The sequence below is a fragment of the Aotus nancymaae genome, unplaced genomic scaffold (assembly GCF_030222135.1).
Source record: "Aotus nancymaae isolate 86718 unplaced genomic scaffold, 86718_ANA_hifiasm-v0.15.2.pri h1tg000057l, whole genome shotgun sequence".
Lineage (NCBI taxonomy): Eukaryota > Metazoa > Chordata > Mammalia > Primates > Aotidae > Aotus > Aotus nancymaae.
In genome coordinates, this window is record NW_026988471.1 from 51,361,726 (window position 1) to 51,379,558 (window position 17,833).

A 17,833-nucleotide genomic window follows, 5' to 3' on the forward strand; every position below is an offset into this window, starting at 1 on the left:
AGCTGGATATTGGTTGGAGTTTAAGAGTTAAGAGCACATGATCTAACCCAGATTGTTTTGCTTCAAACTTAGGCTCCATCATTGATTTACTTTTCTATTACTTTCCCATCATCACTCATTCTTTCTAGCGTCACTGGTGTCTTTGCTGTTCATGACTCCTGTTTTGACTTTTCTCACTTTCTGTTCCCTCCTTCTGAAACACGTTCGCTGTAGATATCCTCATGATTTATTCTCTTACCACATTTGTGTCTTTGCTCAACTGTCAGCTTCATTTTGTCTATCAGTAAATATTTATGGAGCACTATGCATTGAGCGTGGTTCTAGGAACTTCAAATAAAACAGAACAAAACAAAAATGTTCCTGTCTTGATAAAGCTTACCTGTTAGCAGCAAAGGGGAAACTTTGTGTAATAGAAATTAGCTTATGTATGGCTTGATTCCCTTCCACTCAGAAAAATTAAGGGAGCAATGGAAAACATCTTGTTTAAGTTGCAAATGTTTAAAAACTACCCACAATCCAGCAGTTAAGATACTTTTTTCTATACGAAGGTGAGCAGTAAGCACTGTTCATGATATGCACATTTAAGGTGAGCTTCTACTGCTATGAAGGCCTCATTTTATATGTAGGTGTACTTGTGTGTAACGAAAGAGCAGAGAAGCAAAAATTAAATAGACAGTGACACGAAAGATATTTCTGGAGTCATATATTAGTAAGAATTGAGTCATTCTTGCAAAAATGAATTAATGCTTTTGTAAGTAATTTGTTCTCAAATGAACGTGAAGACCTAACATTCAGTATCTGCAACCAATTTTGGCTAAAAACATATTTTTGAATGTTTAATCCAGTATACATATATTAAGTTCTGCTTGAAGAGTTTCATTCTACTGTAATATAGCCAGGGATACCATGAAATGATTATAAAATAGAGGAAAAGTATTAAAAAAATTACTCAGGGCAGGGTGCGATGGCTCACACCTGTAATCCCAGCACTTTGGGAGGCTAAGGCAGGTGGATCACCTGAAGTCAGGAGTTCGAGACCAGCCTGCCCAACATGGTGAAACCTCGTCTCTACTAAAAATACAAAAATTACCTAGGTGTGGAGGTAGGCATCTGTAATCCCACCTACTTGGGAGGCTGAGGCAGGAGAAATGCTTGAACCTGGGAGATGAAGGTCACAGTGAGCTGACTTGAAACTGTCCTTAAAAAAAAATTATACAGCACATTTAGCTTGTCTTTCACATTATAGTATTTAATTCCTTGTAACTAAATTCCTGATGTGAATTGTTCATCGGTAACTGTAGCACAACAGAAACAGAAAAGGACTTACTGTTTTGCCACTTAAAACACTAATCAATACCTGTACCACAATTCTGAACAGGTGTAATATAAATTCTGTCTGAAAGCATCCTTTCAATATGTGTTAATAATTCCATCATCCTTATTCCTCTACTTGAGAGTGTTATATTGGCAGCCTGGCCCCGGGTTAGATGAGACCATTAAACAGCAGGGATTTCGTTTCACTCTGCCGTCAACTCTCCCCTCCCCTCCCTAGTACCCTTCCCCTAACTCAGTCAACCAGTCTAAAAATCTGAGGTACTTTTTGTACATAATGCCAAATATCGAAATACATTTTTTATTTATTTTTCAGGCATTAGGTAATTTCTAGGACCCTGAGCTTATGAGGTATTTAAGCTTTATCTATATTATTACAAGGAATGTATAGGAATAGATGTTTTTGACTAAATTAGATATTTGGGCAAATTATATGAGGAATCATCTGAAAACTACTATGCGTGTTTTTCTTTCTAGATATTTACTTTAAAAATCAGTCCATCTGTGCCCCACTAAAAAATAGCAAAATTTTTTCATATTGCAAGTTTCCAAAGAATGTTTTTGGAGATATTTTGTGAGTGGAATATCCTTCTTTATTGTATCGACATAATATTTTGCTCACATATTTATTATAGTGTATTGGACATAATTTAAGATCCTTGGTGTCAGAATGGAATATTTTGTTTTGTTATCACCAGCACGCTTGAAGTGTGTGTCACATAGTAGGAATGCAAAAAATGACTGTTAAAATAAATTGGTATTTTTATGAACTCTATCCAAATATTTCATAAGTTTCACAGTGATCTCCATTACTGGAAAGACAAAATCAGTGCAGTGCTCACACAAGCAAATCAGTATTGAGAGGTGAGAGAAGACTGGTTTCCTGTTAGCTCTTTGACTGGGACCCAAATTGATCCTCTCTCTGGGAAAACCACTATGTTTGGGGGGCAGGGTTGGCCTTTTTTGTCCAGCTTTTAAGCTCTGGGGTACATGGGCAGGGTGTGCAGGTTTGTTGCATTGGTAAACATGTGCAGAGTGGTTTGCTGCACAGATCATCTCATCACGTAGGTTTTATGTCCCTTATCTATTAGCTATTCTTGATACTCTCCCTCTCTTCACCTCCGACAGGCCCCGGTGTATGTTGTTCCTCACCAAGTATCCATGTGTTCTCATCATTAAGTTTCCACTTACAAATGTGAACATGCAGTGTTTATTTTTCTGTTGCTGCATTAGTTTGCTGATGATAATGGCTTCCAGCTGCATCCATGTCCCTGCAAAGGACATGATCTCATTCATTTTTATGGCTGTGTAGTATTCTATGGCATATACATACCACATTTTATTTATTCAATCTATCATTGATGAGCATTTGGACTGATTCCATGTCTTTGCTATTATGAATAGTGCTGCACTGAACATACACAGACATGTACCTGTATTACAGAATAACTTACATTCCTTTGGGTATATACCCTGTAAAGGGATTGCTGGGTCAAATGGTATTTTTAGATCTTTGAGGAATCACCACACTGTCTTCTGCAATCATTGAACTAATTTACACTCTCACCAACAGTGTAAAATCTTACCTTTTTCTCTGCAACATCACCAGCATCTGTTGTTTCTTAACTTTTTAATAAGTGCCATTCTGACTGGTGTGAGATGGTATCTCGTTGTGGTTTTGATTTGCATTTCTGTAATGATCTGTGATGTTCAGCTTATGTTTGTTGGCTGCATGAATGTCTTTTTTTAAGACATGCCTGTTCATGTCCTTTGTCCGCTTCTTACTGGGAATGTTTGCTTTTTCCTGTATATGTTTAAGTTCCTTTTACGTGCTGGATATTAAAGTTTTTTCATATAGACAGATTGAAGATACTTTCTCCCATTCTATGGCTTGTCTGTTCACTCTCATGATAGTTCAGTTTTCATGTAATTGTGTGTTTTTTTTTTGTTTTGTTTGGCTTGCTGTGCAGAAAGTCTTCAGTTTAATTAGATCTCATTTGTGAATTTTTGGGTTTTTTTGCAATTCTAACATTTTTGTCATGAAATCTTTGCCCATGCCTATGTCCTGAACGGTATTGCTTAGATTTTCTTCTAGGGTTTTTTTATAGTTTTAGGTTTTATATTTAAGTCTTTAATCCATCTTGAGTTATTTTTTCAATTTTCTACATATCACTAGCCAGTTCTCCCAGCACCATTTATGAAATAGGGAGTCCTTTCCTCATTCCTTGTTTTTGTCTGACTTGTCAAAGTTCAGATGGTTATAGGTGTGCAGTCTTATTTCCAAGTTCTCTATTCTGTTTCATTGGTCTATGTGTTTGTTACTGTACCAACAACATGCTATTTTGGTCACTGTAGTCTTGTAGTATAATTTGAAGTCAGGTAGTGTGATGCTTCCAACTTTGTTCTTTTTGCTTACGATTGTCTTGGCTATTTCATCTTTCTTGTTTCCATATGAATTTTAAAATAGTTTTTCCTAATTCTGTGAAGAATGTCAATGGTAGTTTAATAGGAATAGCATTATTCAATGTAAGTCACTTTGGGCAGTACAGGCATTTTCACAATATTGATTCTATCCGCAAGCATGAAATACTTTTCCATTTGATTGTGTCCTCTCTGATTTCCTTGAGCAGTGGTTCGTAGTTCTCTTTAAAGAGGTCATTCACTTCCCTTGTTAGCTGTATTACTAGGTATTCTAGTCTCTTTGTAGCAGTTGTGAAAAGGAGTTAATTTATGATTTGGCTCTCTACTTGCCTGTTGTAGGTATATAGGAATGCTAGCAATTCTTGCACATTGATTTTGTATCCTGACACTTTGCTGAGGTTGTTTATCAGCTTAAGGGGCTTTGGGGCTGAGATGATGGGGTTTTCTAGATCTACCATCATGTTATCTACAAATTAAAATAATTTGACTCCCTCTTTTCCTATTTGCATACCCTTTCTTTCTTTCTCTTGCCTCATTTCCCTGGACAGAACTTCCATTACTATGTTGAATAGGAGTGGCAAGAGAGGGCATCCTTTTCTTGTGATGTTTTCAAGGGGAGTTCTTCCAGCTTTGTCCATTCAGTATGATATTGTCTGTGGGTCTGTCATATATGGCTCTTACTGTTTCAAGGTTTGTTTCAATACCTAGTTTATTGAGAGTTTTTAACATGAGGGCATGTTGCATTTATTGAAGGCCTTTTCTGCATCTATTGAGATAATCATATTGTTTTTGTCTTTAGTTTTGTTTATGTGATGGATTATGTTTCCTCATTTGTATATATTAAACCAACTATGCATCCTGGGGATGAAGCCAACTTGATTATGGTGGATAAGCTTTTCAATGTGCTGCTGGATTTAGTTTGCCGGTATTTTATTAAGGATTTTTCATCAATGTTCATCATGGATATTGGCCTGAACTTTTCTTTTTTTTGTTGTATTTCTGCCAGGTTTTGATATCAAGATGATGCTGGCTTCCTAAAATGAGTTAGGGAGGAGTCTCTCCTTTTTGATTGCTTGGAATTGTTTATAGATAGACATGGTACCAGCTCTTCTTTGTACCTCTGGTAGAATTTAGCTGTGAATCCATCTATTCCTGGGCTTCTTTTTGGTTGGTAGGCTGTTTATTGTTGCCTGAATTTCAGAACTCATTATTGATCTATTCATGGATTTAATTTCTTTGTAGGTTCAATCTTGGGAGAGTGTATATTTCCAAGAATTTATCCATTTCTTTCAGATTTTTTAGTTTATGTGCATAGAGGTATTTATAGTATTCTCTGATGGTTGTTTGTATTTCTGTGGGGTCAATGGTCATATTCCCCATATCATTTCTTATTGTGTCTATATGATTCTTCTCTTTTCTTCTTTATCAGTCTAGCTAGCAGTCTATTTTATTTATTTTTCCAAAAACCAGCTCCAGGATTTATTGATTTTTTTTTCCCCAAGGGGTTTTTGTGTTTCTATATCCTTCAGTTCCACTATGATCTTGGTTATTTCTTGTCTTCTGCTAGCTTTGGGGTTTGTTTGCTCTTGGTTCTCTAGTTCTTTTAGTTATGATGTTAGGTTATTGATTTCAGCTCCTTCTAGCTTTTTGTGCAGGCATTTAGTGCTATAAATTTCCCTCTTAACACTGCTTTAGCTGCATTCCAGAGATTCTTGTATGTTTTCTCTTTGTTCATTAGTTTCAAAGAACTTACTGATTTGGGATTTAATTTCATTATTTACTCAGGAGTCATTCAGAAACAGGTTTTTAAATTTTCATGTAGTTGTGTGGTTTTGAGTGAATTTCTTAATCTTCAGTTCTAATATGATAGTGTTATGGTCTGAGAGTGTTATAATTTTGTTCTGCATTTGCTGACTAGTGTTTTACTTTTGATTTTGTGATCAATTTTGGAATAAGTATCATGTGGCATTGAGAAGAATGTATATTCTATGTTTGGGTAGAGATTTCTGTAAATATCTATCAGGTCTGCTTGATCCAGAGCTGATTTTACATTTTGAATATCTTTAATTTTCTATCTTGATAATCTGTCTAATATTGTCAGTGGGATGTTAAAGTCTCCCACTCTTATTGTGTGGAAGTTTAAGTTTCTTTATAGGTCTCTAAGATCTTGCTTTATGAATCTGGATGCTCCTGTGTTGTTTGCATATATATTTAAAATAGCTCTTCTTGTTGAATTGAACCCTTCACTATTATGTAATTCCCTTCTTCATCTTTTTTAAATCTTGGTTTAAAGTCTGTTTCGTCAGAAACTAAGATTGCAACCCCTGGTTTTTCTGATTTCCTCTTGCTTGGTAAATTGTCCTCCATCCCTTTATTTTGAGCCTATATGTGTCTTTGCATGTGAGATGGGTCTCGTGAAGATAGCATACCAATGGGTTTTAACTCTTTATCTGGCTTGCCATTCTATGTCTTTTAATTGGGGCATTTAGCCCATTTACATTTAAGGTTAATATTGTTATGTGTAAATTTGGTTCTGTCATCATGATGCTAGCTGGTTATTTTGCAGACTTGTTTATGTGGTTGCTTCATATGTCACTGGCCTGTGTGCTTCCTTCAGTAACTCTTGCAAGGCAGGCCTGGTGGTGACACATTTCCTCAGCATTTGCTTGTCTGAAAAGGATCTTTTTTTCTCCTTCACTTATGAAGCTTAGTTGGGCTGGATATGAAATTCTGGGTTGGAAATTCTTTTCTTTAAGAATATTGAACACTGGCCCCTACTCTCTTCTGGCTTGCAGGGTTTCAGCTGAAAAGTCAGCTGTTAGCCCCATAGGCTTCCATTTGTAGGTGACCTGGCGTTTCTCTCTGGCTGCCCTTAACATTTTTTCTTTCATTTTAACCTCTGAGAATCTGAGGACTATGTGTCTTGGGGTTGATCTTCTAATGGACTTTCTTACTGGGGTTCTCTAGATTTCCTGAATTTGAATATTGGCTTGTCTTTCTCAGGGGGAAAAGGACTCCTGGATGATACCCTGAAGTATGTTTTCCAACTCGGTTTTGTTCTCCCCATTTCTTTCATGTACCCCAATCAGTCATAGGTATGGTCTTTTTACATAATCCCAAATTTCTCAGAGGTTTTGTTTCTTCCTTTTTATTCTTATCTGCCGTTTTACTTCACAAAGATATAGTCTTTAAGCTCTGAGACTTTTTCCTCCTTTTGGTCTATTCTGCTATTGAGATTTGTGATTGCATTGTGAAGTTCTAGTGTTGTGTTTTCAGCTCCATCCAGTCAGTTAATGCTCCTCTCTAAACTGGCTATTCTGGTTATCCATTCCTGTATTGTATTACTGTGATTGTTAGCTTGTTTGTATTGGGTTAGAACATGCTCCTTTAGCTCAGCAAAGTTTATTATTGTCCACCTTCTGAAGGCTACTTTTGTCGATTCAGCCATCTCAGCCTCAGCACAGTTCTCTGCCCTTGCTGGAAAGGTATTGTGGCCATTTGGAGGAGAAGAGACACCCTGGCCTTTTAAGTTTTTAGTGATTTTGCATTGATTTTTTTCTCATCTTTGTGGGCTTATCTACCTTCAATCTCTGTGATAGCTGAAGTTTGAATGGGGTTTTTGTGGAGTCTTTTTTGTTGATGATGTTGTTGTTGCTTTTTTTGTTTTTAACAGTCAGGCCACTCTTCCATACGGCTGCTGCAGATTGCTGGGGGTCTGCTCCAGATCCTAGTTGCCTCGGTCCCTCCCATACCTGGAGGTATCACCAATGAAGCCTGTGAAATAGCAAAGACAGCAGCCTGTGAACCTTAGTTGCTTCTAATCAGCCATCTTGGCCAACCCCCACTATGTATTTTTTTTCAGTTTTAGAGAGGTCAATTACTTTATTTCACACTTAGCCATATATCTCAACCTGTATTTTTATTTAGATTTCAGGAAAAATGCTAACAAATAATCAGTGGGGGTAGAATAAAAATATAAATTAAGGGTATTGCATAATCAAATAAGTAACACATTATTTTGACAAAGTCAACCCTTACAAGAATTTTAAAGAACATTTCCATGGTCTCTGGGATGACCTTCCTCTCTCAGTGCTTCAGCTTTGTAGGGCTCTAATAGTGTGTTCCAAAGATACTAAAATATTGGGAACTGTAGTTTTCCATTTCCCAAATGGTTCATGATCTTTCAAAACAGACAACTTTGAACTTCACTGATAGCAGGTCCTATTGTGGTTTTTTTTTTTTTTGATATAGTAAAAATTTTTATTTTAATTATTTTAAAAAGAAGAAAGCTTAGAAACTAAGAGAAAAGAAATCCATGTTATTTACTTCAGATTGATTAGTGATTAGATTTGAAAATTACTATGATTTAGGAGGAAAATCAGACATATTTGGAAGGCTGCTTTTAATACATATTAAACTGTATAAGGAGGCAAAATGGGAGAATTTTTGTTAAGTCATCGCAGTTTGTCAATGATTGTTCAGCATAAAGAAACAAAAAATAAAAAAGCTTAGATCTGGCCACTATTTTGCTCTTGGGCATTAAATGCCAATCATTTTTCACTGAGCTGTGCAACACTATGTAAGTAACACCAGCTGCATACATCTAGCCACGGGCATTTATTTTTACAGTCTAATTAGTCAAATTCTGATGGATTTTCTGAGTGCTCTGAGTAAGACAGAAACTCAGGTAAGATAGGCAGGCTACGTGCATGTTTGTTTGCTTGTTTCTTTTAACTGACATGGTATGGCAAAACATCAGATAAACTCGCCCATAATCTTAGTTAAATACTTTTTACCATCCCTCTTTCTCACATAAATCTGCATGCTCTGCTTAGTGCTGCAGATAAAATAACCCATAATTCTAGTTAACAGCTTTTTAGTGTACCTCCTTCTACTACATGCTACTTAGTATAATTAAAAAGTATAATTAAAATCTAATTCCCTTTACAAATTTTGGACTAATTTTCTACTTCCTTGTCCATTTTGTTCTCCAAGGTAAAATAATATTGGGAAATAATTTTCCCAAATCCCTTCCTCCAAAAGGAAAGAAAAAGTTATTTGATTGCTGAAGATGCAGAAAGGCTCTTTCTGGTTCTGCTTCCCTGCAGCACTCAGTTTACCCAGCCCCTTCTCTAATGGAAATAGGCTTGGGTAGGCATTCACTATTCTCTACACATCCCGATGCAGACAAGCAGTCACAAAATTAGAGCTAAGGAACAGGATTAAGAAGTACAGTTTAGACACAGATTTAAACCACATCATTCAGTGTGGCTTTTTTTCTTTTTTAAGTTGAAGCTGATATTTTGTCCTACATTATATGAAATTTGTGTCATGTTCTCCATTGATTTGGAAGATAGGGGGCTAAAAAGAGTTGTTTGTAATTATTACCCACAAACCACAATAGAAATTGAAAAAAGTTATCCCATCGGCATATAACTTAAAAATCTCGGAATAAATTCATATGTGTACCACCATTGCAGCGAATAGGCATCACATGTTTTTAAATTAATTTGGAGAGAACTGCACTATTCAATATAGTAACCTCTAGCTGCAAGTGGCTACGGCGTATTTCAAACATGAACACAGTGAATAGAGATGTTTTGACAGTGTAACACATACCAGATTACAAAAACTTGGTTAATAAAAATAAAATATCTCAGTAATTTTTACATTGATTACATGATGAAATGGCAATATTTTAGATAGATTAAATAAAATGTATTATTAAAATTTTACCTATTTTTTCTTTTATATTATAGCTGCTAGAAAATTTAAAATTCAAAATGTAGCTTACATTTCGTTTCCATTAGACAGCCTGAATTACAACAATGAAGAAAGTGCAAATGTTTTTCAATTTGTATATGATGTTAGTATCTGGGAGGTCTTGAGCAAACACAATTCAAATTAAGAGGGCAAAACAAAGACAGTAGTAACCAGTGGCACCATTATGCAGTAACTATAACTGATTCCCACATTAGAGTTTCTGTTTGGGGTCAAGTTATTACTTTATTTGCCCTGTATTCTATCTGATTATATGTAGAGTTTACCTGAAAATTTCAGTGTCAAATAACAAACAAAAGCCAGGAAGCTTTGTTCTTTTTTGTTGTTGTGGAGGCCCAAGTAATTAAACCATAGGAGATGATTTACTATAAAAATAAGTTTCTCTGTTATAAAGGGCAAATAGAGCAATTTATCTCATTTTTTTCGAGTATTTCCTTGGAAACAGAGTAGATTTAAAGTAAATACTTCAGGGATTAAGCCTAGTCTTTGGTTTTTATAGTGTTGGGATGCCGCTAAAGTCATGGGCAAAATACTCTGTAGATTTATATAAGAATTTATCTTGGCCAGTTGCAGTGGCTCACGCCTGTAATCCCAACACTTTGGGAGGCTAAGACAGGTGGATCATGAGGTCAGGAGATCCAGACCATCCTGGCCAATATGGCGAAACCCCATGTCTACTAAAAAGCTGGATGTGGTGGCATGTGCCTGTAATCCCAACTACTCCAGAGGCTGAGGTGGAAGAATCTCTTGAACCAGGGAGTTGGAGGGTGCAGTGAGTTGACATTGTGCCACTGCACTTCAGCTTGAGACAGATAAAGACTCCATCCAAAAAAACCAAATACCTTTAAAAGCAGTTTTGAATTCCCGGTGAGTTACAGGGGACAGGAGTTGCAGCATTTGGTTTCTGGAGGGGATCTGAGAATTCTGTTTTCTTTCTTCTTTGCTATATAAAATGTGTGAGATTTTGTCATAAATTCATAATCACTATTGTACTTCCCTGTAATGTATATCTGTTAATGTTTGCCCAGTAATATGTTATGTTTTTGCTCTCTCTTCTTTTGGTATGAAGGAATATTTTTATTGATGGGATTGTTTTAATTCCTAACGTTATTTAATCTATAATTTGAGTCAGAGTACATACAAATTCCAACTAAATATAAATGCCAAACCAGCACTCAGGAATTATGGTGTAATGAGACAAAGCTAAAGTGGTTACCTTTTGAAACGATGAAAGGATGTTACAGAAGCTGTCATCACCATAGATGCCGGTGATATATTCTAGAAAAACCTGTGCCAAGACACATTCAATATTAAACAACTGAAGCTGGAGATTATTCAGGATTTCATTGAAACCAGTAATTTATTTCAATTTAATTATTAAAGTTAAGCGTTAGTACAGAGAGAGCTGAAGTTACTTACTTAAGGACACATTCTGTATAAAGCAGCAAAGTTAGAATTAGAACCCAGGGGGTCAAAGTCTTGTAAAGTGCTATAGTAATTTTTTTTTCTTTGATCCAGTTCTTCATCACCTTAACTCGTCTCATATCCCTGATGATAATCAATAAATTAAAACTTGGGCTTTGTCCCAACATGGATGCTTAATACAGATGGACCATGGAGTAAAAATGAGTGTCGATCCCCGGTTATGGTTAGCAATCACCACTAGGCAACACAAGTAACATTTTCACCTGCCAGTTTGCATCGCACTGCTATTTTTCTAAAATAGCATTTCTAAATTCCTTTTGTGCTCTTTCTGCATTGATAGAGTATTCTTTTTAATTAACTTCTTTTATGATGGCCTTCCTTTAAAGATAGTTATTACTAGATGAATAAGAATCTACAATTATTTTCTTTTCTTCTGGACTTTGTCTCATTATTTTAGTATTTTTACCTTGCCTCTTTTCCTGCTTCTCCTAACTCTCTCATCTCAACAACATTATTGGTTAAAGAGAAGAAAATAGCTTCCTTAGTAAAATTTCTTAGAAAATTGAAAAACAGAATTGACCATTCCCTGTATTCCAATCTTGTGAGACTGTAATCTATTCCAAGGGAATGTTCAGAGCATTATAACCAGATGGCTTAAAAAATCATATTACTCTTTGACACAACAGAAGTTATTTACAAATATAGTTTTATAAATATTCTGAAGTGACCCTTAATGAAAAAATGCAAAGTAGGATATATTTATTTAAAAATGTGGGATCCTCCAGCTCAAAGAAGCTGTCTGACATTCTTTGATATTCAATATATATCATTTTCAGGCTATTAACTTCATTGGAATTCACCACAAAATGTTTGAGTAGATGGAAATGATTATTTTAAAAAAGGATAGGAAATACATTTTTCTACATACTTGGAGACTGCAAAAAAAAATTGGATAGCCATGTAGATATATTTCTCCAAGGACACAATCTCTACTTTTTTGAAAGTATTAAAGGAAGATGTCTACTCTGTAAATTAAAATTTCCTTGCTGCATCATAAGCCAACTGACCTTATGTTAGGGCAGTTTTAAATATCTATTCCATCAGTAGGAACCTCTATATTCATGGGATCAAAAAGGACCTAAAGGAATTGGTGTCCACATGCAAATGTTATTTACCCTTTTATCCACCTTTGGTAGCAAAAACTCATTTCACATAACCTGTCTGGATGGTTTATTTACAAAAGTAGGAAAACATCTGTTCAAGAAAGGCATTAAGAAATAGACTTTTCTTGTTATTTTACCTATCTTGAATTTAGTAACAGATACCAATTTAGAAAAACTTCATACTTATCACATTGTACTAGATTCAGTTAGGACTGGACTGTGTTTCTATTATGACTCTATTAAACAACAATTTATGAGTTGCTTCATTTAAGCAATCTTTAATCCAATAAAACATCAAAACTTCCCCAGAATAGAAGTTAATTTAATAAAGTCCTGAAATCATGAACCTCAGGAAAATGCTTTTTTTTTTTTTTCTCCCCACCTCCATCATCTTGGGTCACTGTCTTATTACTAACCTATTTAATATCTGTGCCAAGTTAATTACCCATTGCCAGAACCTGGTGCTTAGAGCAGATAGTGAGAATTGCAATTATTTTAATTATTAAAAGAAAGCCTTAAATTCCATTCATAATTATGTAAACTAAGCAAAATGTTTCCACTTCATTATGTTTTTCAAAGCAAGATTTCAGTTTTTTCCTCTTTTGTTTTTTCTGTTTTTGTTGTTGTTTCAGCAAATATTTGCTGTCCTAAATGTTTCTGTAGATGCTCTTGGAGACACACATACAAGAACACACAAAAGAATCTACCATGTTGTGATGGTTAATTTTATGTGTAAACTTACTGGGTAACTGGGTGCTAGTTATTTGTTAAACACTGTTTCTAACTGAGTGCACCTGTGAGAGTGTTTCTGGATTAGATGAGCATTTGAATTGTTAGACTGACCAAAGCAGATTGCTCTGCCTAGTGTGGATGTGAATCATCCAATCCACTGAAGGTCTGAATAGAACAAAAAAGAAGAGAGAAGAATTTGTTCTCTCTACCAGTCTGACTGCTTGAGCTAGACATCAGTCATCTCCTGCCCATTGGCTGAATCTTACACCATCAGCTTTCCTAGTTCTCAGGCCTTTGTACTTGAACTAGAACTTAAACCATTAGCTTTCCTGATCTGCAGGCCTTATGACTCTGACTGTAACTATACCACCAATTCCCCTAGGTCTCCACCTTGCTGCCTGCATTCTGTGGAATATTAGTGTCTCTATAATAATATAAGCTAATCCCTTATAGTCTGTTTCTCTGGAGAACTCTGATTAATAATAATTTTGTAGAGTCTTGTGAAAGCTATCTGAATGAGTGGAAGCAGCTTTGGAAGTAAGTAATGGGCAGAATCTCAAGATTGTTAAAAGGCAGTCTAGAAATATAGACATTAAAAGTGATTCTGGTGAGGCCTCAGACAGATCATGGTACTGGAAACTGGAGGGATGGTTATCCTTATTATGAAATGACAAAGAACTTGTCTGATTTGTACTCATGTTCTAGTGTTTTGTGGTAGGTAAATCTTGCAAGTGATGAAAGTGGACATTTAGCTAAGGAAATCACTAAGTAAAGTGTTGAAGGAACAGCTTTGTCTCTACTGTTTGTTGTAAGATGCAATAAGAGAATAATGAGTTGAAGAAATTGTTAAGGGAAAAAAAAGAACTTAAGGATTTGAAAAATTCTCAGACTATATTGCAGAGAACACAGAAATTAAAAAAAAAAAGTGATAAGATAAATATGGGTATTATCCATGGATATAATTAGCCACCCCTGCAGACACATTGCCAATTTGAATTGAAGAAGATGGAGATAACACAAAAATCAAGGGATGCTGTCAGACTTCTTAGATTCTACAGGACAGGATGACAAAGTTATTTGGCTGCAAACACATGCTATTCTTTAAGAAAAGGAGATGACGACACTGCAGGTAATTCAAAGATCATCAAAACTGCTACTCCCATTGCAGGCTTTGGGGCAGAGTTGGCCTCAAAGGGCATGTGTGCCTCTGGAGACCCTGTCTAGTTCATCAGGGTGGGGTCACCCCCTCTGACAGCCATGTAGTAAGTGGTGCCATGCCAAGTTAAAGGGGCAGGGCCACCCCCTAGATTGGGTGGTGGTTGAATAGTTGATGAATTTCAATGACATAAACTGAGGTAGAGAACACAAGGAATACAATCAGCTTGAAATGGAGGGAACAATGTGTTCTTTATTAATTATGAAATTCATTTAAAATATCCTAATTGAGATTTTTCTCAGATACTGACTCAAAGAAAGAACTTTGGGTCAAAACTAAGTAATTAATTATTATATAGATTGTAACACACTTGCCTAATTGTAATTTTAAACTAAGTAAATAGAGTAAGAAGAGTGACTATAATGAAACTTTGAAAAACTCTTGAATAAGAAAAATCAGAAGAGAGTTCAGAGACAGAGTAGAAAATCAAGTATTTTATGAATTCTGTGTGTCAGAGGAGGCCAAAAAGTAGTTAAGAGTCAGTTTTGAATCTAGTGTTAACAAGTTCAAATCCCACTGCTTACTCTTACTAACTGTATGAGCTTAGAAAAACTACCTACTATTGCTGGGCCACTATCCTCTCATATAAAGTTGAAAAAAAATATAGTAACAATATCACAGGTAGCTTTGAGTATTTAATACAAGTAAGATATTTAATCGTGGCAAGTATGTAGCAAGTGCTTATTAGATGATTCTATGTATCCTGATAAATCTTTACTACTGACCAATGGTTTTTGAAAATTCATCATGAAAATCTACTTTAAATTAAAGAGGGAAGAAAAAAGTAGAGTGCAAAGATGTGAACTAAAAATCTTACATATTACTTTTTCACATATCAAAGTGGTTGGAACTTAGTCAGTGCCCACATGAAGGTGGCTATGTGATATGGTTTGGATTTTTGTCCATGCCCAGCTCTTATGTTGAATTGTAATCACCAGTGTTGAAGAAGGATCATGGTAGGAGGTGACTGGATCATGAGGGTGGACTTTCCCTTTCTATTCTCATAGTAGTGCATGACTTCTCATTAGATCTGGTTGTTTAAAAGTGTGTAGTACCTCCCTCTCCTCTCTCTTCCTCCTGTTCCAGTCATGTAAGATATGCCTGCTTCAGCTTTCCCTTTGGCTATGTTAGTGTTTCCTGAGGCCTCCACAGCCATGCTTCCTGTACTGTCTGCAGAACTGGAAATTAAATCTCTTTTATTTATAAATTACACAGTCACAGGTGTTCTTTATAGCAATACAAGAATAAACTAATACATAAAATTGGTACCAAGAATGGTACATTGCTATAAAGATACCCTGAAAATGTGGAAGCAACTTTGGAACTGGGTTACAGGCAGATGTTGGAAAAGTGTGGAGAGGGCAGAAGAAGACAGAAAGATGATGGAAAGTTTGGAATTTCCTAGTGACTTGCTAAATTGTTGTGATCAAAATACTCACGGTGATATGGATAATAAAGTCCAGGCTAAAGAGGTCTCAGATAGAGATGAGGAATTTATTTGAAAATACAGCAAAGGTCACTTTCCTCTTGTGTTAGCAAAGAGGTTGGAAGCATTATTCCCCTGGCCTATGGATCTGCAGAACTTTGAGCTTGAGAGTGGTGATTTAGAGTATCTGGTGGATGAAACTTCTAAGCAGCAAAGTGTTCATTCATGACATGGCCTGGCTGCTTCTAGCAGCTATTCTTGTATTAGTGAGCAAATAAATGACCTGAAACTGGAACTTATATTCAAAAGGGAAGCAGAGCATAAAGGGTAGAAAATCTGCAGCCTGGCTATGTGGTAGTAAGAAAAAAAAAAAACATTTTCAAGAGAGGTATTCAAGCCTGCTGTAGAAATTTACATAAATATTAATGAAAAAGAGTTAAATATTAATAGCCAAGACAATGGGAAAAATCTTTGAAGGCCTGTCACAGACCTTTACATCAGCCCTTTCCATCACAGGTTTGGAGGCCTAGGATGTAAAGAATAATTTTGTGGCCTAGATCCAGGGCCCCTCTGCCCTAGACAACCTTGGGACACTGCTTACTGTGTCCCAGCCACTTCAACTCCAGCAATGGCTAAAAAGGACCCAGATGCATCTCAAGATGCTGGTCCAGAAAGTGCAAGTGTAAAGCCTCAGCAGCTTACACATGGTGTTAAGCCTTCAGGTACACAGAAGGCAAGAGTTGAGGCATGGGAGGCTCCACCTAGGTTTCATAGGATGTGTGGAAATGAGTTGTGTCTAGGCAGATGTCTACTGCAGGGGCAAAACCCTCATGGAGAACCTCTATTAGGGCAGTGCAGAAGGGAAATGTGGGGATGGAGCCCCCACACAAAGTCCCTACTGGGGAACTGCCTGGAGCTGTGAGAAGGAGGTCGCCATCCTCCAGATCCCAGAATGGTAAATCTACCAACAACTTGTACCATGGTCTTAAAAAAGCCACAGGCACTCAATGCCAGCTTGTGAAAGCAGCTGCAGGGGTTGTATCCTGGCATATACACAGAGGCAGAGTTGCCCAATGCCTTGGGAGCCCACCCCTTGTGTCAATATTGCCTTGATGTGAGACATGGAGTCAAAAGAGATTATTATGAAGCTTTAAGATTTAATGACTGCCCTGCTGGATTTTGAACTTGCATGGGGCCTGAGGCCTTTTTGTTTTGGCCACTTCCTTTTTTGGAACAGCAGTATTTAGCCAATGGCTGTACCTCCGTTGTATCTTGGAAGTAGCTTAGTTTTTTTTTATTTTACAGGCTCATAGGTGGAAGGCATTTGCCTTGTCACAGATGAGAGTTTGGACTGTGGACTTTTAAGTTCATGATGAAATGAGTTAACACTTGAGGGAATATTGAGAAAGGATTATTGTATTCCACAATGTGAGAAGGGCATGAGATTTGGGAGGGCCAGGGATAGAACAATAAAGCTTGGATTTGTGTCCTTGCCCCAATTTCATGTTGACTTATAATCCCCTATACTGGAGGAAAGGCCTGGTGTGAGGTGATCGGATCATGGGGGTGGACTTCCCCTTGCTGTTCTAGTGATAGTGAGTTCTCACAAGATCTGGTTGTTTTAAAGTGTGTAGCACCTCCTTGTGCTCTCGCTTCCTCCTGTTTCAGCTATGTAAGACGTGCCTGCTTCCCCTTCCCCTTCCATCATGATTGTGAGTTTTCTGAGGCCTCCCCGGCCATGCTTCCAGCACAGCATTCAGAACTGTGAGCCAATTAAACTTCTTGTCTTTATAAATGACCCAGTCTCCGGTAGTGCTTGAGAGCAAGGCAAGAACAAACTAATAAACCAAGTGTTCAGCCAAAACTGAGGAAGTTCAGTAGCTGAAAGACAAAGAAAGAAAATTAATATCAACAGACAATGGCATATAATAATACTGCCAATACATAATAATTCTAATATTGTGTGGTATGAGTATAGTTGGAATGATAAGGATGGAGAGACAAAAGTTTGAAATAAAAAGAAGGGAGTAGGAGGGAAGGACGGAAGGGAGAGAGGGAAAGAGGGAGATAGGGTAAGTTTTTTAGATATCACCTGAAAATTTTTCTATTGATAGCTCAGAGTGAGAACATCAATTATGGATTAAACTGTAAAGAACAACAAAAACCTATGCAAGAAGTAGAAATTGGCATTTAACACTTGGGTAAGGTTTGGAAGGATCACAGGAACATCAGTGTAGCTATAATGGAAAAAAGATATCAAGTAGTGCTGGGGAGTTCATGGAATGTATTGGGAACAAATTAAGCAACTTTTTTTCTTAAGAGAGTAATTTAGTAAGA

The 17,833-nt window shown here is 36.6% G+C and overlaps 2 long non-coding RNA genes across 2 annotated transcripts in view; one reads left to right on the forward strand and one right to left on the reverse strand.

Moving 5' to 3' along the window:
* The window catches only part of LOC135269682 (uncharacterized), a 316,193-nt gene that overhangs the window by 261,972 nt on the left and 36,388 nt on the right, over positions 1-17,833 (forward strand). The gene's annotated exons all lie outside the window — the stretch shown is intronic.
* LOC105734447 (uncharacterized) overlaps positions 1,762-17,833 on the reverse strand; it is a 120,191-nt gene continuing 104,119 nt past the window's right edge. Inside the window, exons 2-3 of the long non-coding RNA XR_001111515.2 lie at positions 10,751-10,822; positions 1,762-7,527 (exon numbers count right to left, since the gene is read on the reverse strand). This is a non-coding gene — a long non-coding RNA (uncharacterized LOC105734447). The remainder of the gene's footprint in view (positions 7,528-10,750; positions 10,823-17,833) is intronic.